Source organism: Schistocerca piceifrons, unplaced genomic scaffold, assembly GCF_021461385.2.
Source record: "Schistocerca piceifrons isolate TAMUIC-IGC-003096 unplaced genomic scaffold, iqSchPice1.1 HiC_scaffold_1332, whole genome shotgun sequence".
Lineage (NCBI taxonomy): Eukaryota > Metazoa > Arthropoda > Insecta > Orthoptera > Acrididae > Schistocerca > Schistocerca piceifrons.
Genome location: NW_025727161.1, coordinates 47501 through 50000, shown reverse-complemented (window position 1 = coordinate 50000; position 2500 = coordinate 47501). Strand labels below are relative to the sequence as shown.

At 63.6% G+C, this 2500-nt stretch overlaps 1 pseudogene; it reads right to left on the bottom strand.

Annotated features, from left to right (window-relative positions):
* LOC124732264 overlaps window positions 1–2500 on the bottom strand; it is a 7960-nt pseudogene that overhangs the window by 3491 nt on the left and 1969 nt on the right.

Below are 2500 nucleotides of genomic sequence, written 5' to 3'. Positions count from 1 at the left end.
TCAGGCGTGACGCGAGAACCTTGTGAAAGGTCCGCGCCAACACCGAGCAGACCGTAATGGGGCGAAAGTCAGCGGGGGATGTTGGTGCAGCCGTTTTGGGGAGAAGTGACGTCCGGGCGCGAAGCAGACGCTCGGGAAGGGCGCGGGCCAGGAGGAAGAGGTTCAAGAGTTTCACCAGGACTTCATGCGGCAGGCGCCGCAGCTCCGCTGGAGTCAGGCCGTCCGGCCCGGCTGCCGATCCCCTGGGCGGCAAGGCAGCGGCGACCTCCTCACGTGTGACCGGCCCCCATAGGCACTCGGGAGCGACAGGCTCCGAGTGCGGGAGAAGGCGGTCACGGATGAAGCCAGCGGTGGAGATCGGCTTCTTCGTGAAGAGGTCCGCCCAGAAGTCCAGCAGACCGGGGATGTCGGGTGGCGGCTGCAGCAGGGTGCCGTCCAGCAAGCCGCGCACGCAACGTGCACGCGACCTACGGAAGGCGTCCTGTGTCCGCGCGTACTCCCAGCGGCGCCGCTTGCGCTTCTGCAGCGGCGGGGCGGCAGGCGGCCGCTTGGATGATTGGCGCGGCCGCTGTGTCCTGGTGATCAACCTCTCCCCCCTGGACCCGACCGACGCAAGGGCATCCGGGAGCATGCCCAGGATGACATCGGGCGGCGTGCCCCGCCCCAGACCAATGACTCGATCCAGGGCAGAGAAACGCTGGGCGGAAGCAGGCAGCCCCGCCAGATGCTCCCAGATGGCGGCGTCAGTCGGCCCCTCCGACGGCGGCCCGGTGGTGTCGGCCGCGAAGTCCTCGGCTGCGTCGACGGGCGGCGCAGCGGCCTCGCCCGCGTCAGGCAGCGAGCTCGCTGCTCCCCGGCGGGACGCCGGCTCTTCCCCCCGACCGATCTCAAGCGCCTCCATGAATTGGCGGACAAGCTGCTTGTGGGCAGCTTGCCGCCGTCGGCACTTGATTGCCTCGAGCGTTCGGTCGGGGAACATCCTGATGAGTTCTTGATTAACAAAGAAGAACCGGGCGTCCCTCTCAAGGAACAGTTCGGCCTCTGCCTTGGCGAGCGACAGGACTTCTTCCTCCGTCCACCTCGCGCGATGCCTCTCCGTCACGATCTCAGCGTTGGCGGCCGCAGGGTGTTGGCGGCGGCGATGGACCCCGAGACCGTTCTTCGTGGTAAAAGTGCGGTGGCACTCACTGCAAGCAAAGGGAGCTACACAAACTATCGCATTTTCGTTACGGCCGGTTGGCCGGATAGGTGCTGGGGTAGCTGGGGTGGCACCTTCAGCGGAAGGGCCACCATCTCTTGTTTCTTGTCGGCTGCCCCCAACTATAAAGGGATAATGCGAGGGGGGGCTGGTAACCCCCCCAAGCCCCTGGTGCGGTCTTCCACTCTGCGAAAATCAGCGGGCCCACGAGAAGGGGAGAAGACCGCAGGAGAGGAGAGGCTAAGAGGGCTAGGCCCATGTATTGCGCATCACTCTCCCTGTAACTATAACCCAAGGAAGGCACCTCGCAGCAGCAGCACGACTACATCAAGACCGCACTTCGAAAAGCCAAGTCCGGATGCAGCCACACCGCCGCCACTTGGCCACCTTAAGAGAGTCATAGTTACTCCCGCCGTTTACCCGCGCTTGCTTGAATTTCTTCACGTTGACATTCAGAGCACTGGGCAGAAATCACATTGCGTCAACACCCGCTAGGGCCATCGCAATGCTTTGTTTTAATTAGACAGTCGGATTCCCCCAGTCCGTGCCAGTTCTGAGTTGATCGTTGAATGGCGGCCGAAGAGAATCCGCGCACCCGCGCGCCCCCGGAGGAGCACGCTAAGGCGGACGCGGCCTCGCAGCAAGGAAGATCCGTGGGAGGCCAAGGCACGGGACCGAGCTCGGATCCTGCACGCAGGTTGAAGCACCGGGGCGCGAACGCCGCGCAGGCGCGCGCATCCTGCACCGCCGGCCAGCACGAGGCCGACCAACGGCGAGAGCAGACCACGCCCGCGCTAAACGCCCGCACTTACCGGCACCCCTACGGCACTCACCTCGCCCAGGCCCGGCACGTTAGCGCTGACCCACTTCCCGACCAAGCCCGACACGCCCCGATCCTCAGAGCCAATCCTTATCCCGAAGTTACGGATCCAATTTGCCGACTTCCCTTACCTACATTATTCTATCGACTAGAGGCTCTTCACCTTGGAGACCTGCTGCGGATATGGGTACGAACCGGCGCGACACCTCCACGTGGCCCTCTCCCGGATTTTCAAGGTCCGAGGGGAAGATCGGGACACCGCCGCAACTGCGGTGCTCTTCGCGTTCCAAACCCTATCTCCCTGCTAGAGGATTCCAGGGAACTCGAACGCTCATGCAGAAAAGAAAACTCTTCCCCGATCTCCCGACGGCGTCTCCGGGTCCTTTTGGGTTACCCCGACGAGCATCTCTAAAAGAGGGGCCCGACTTGTATCGGTTCCGCTGCCGGGTTCCGGAATAGGAACCGGATTCCCTTTCGCCCAA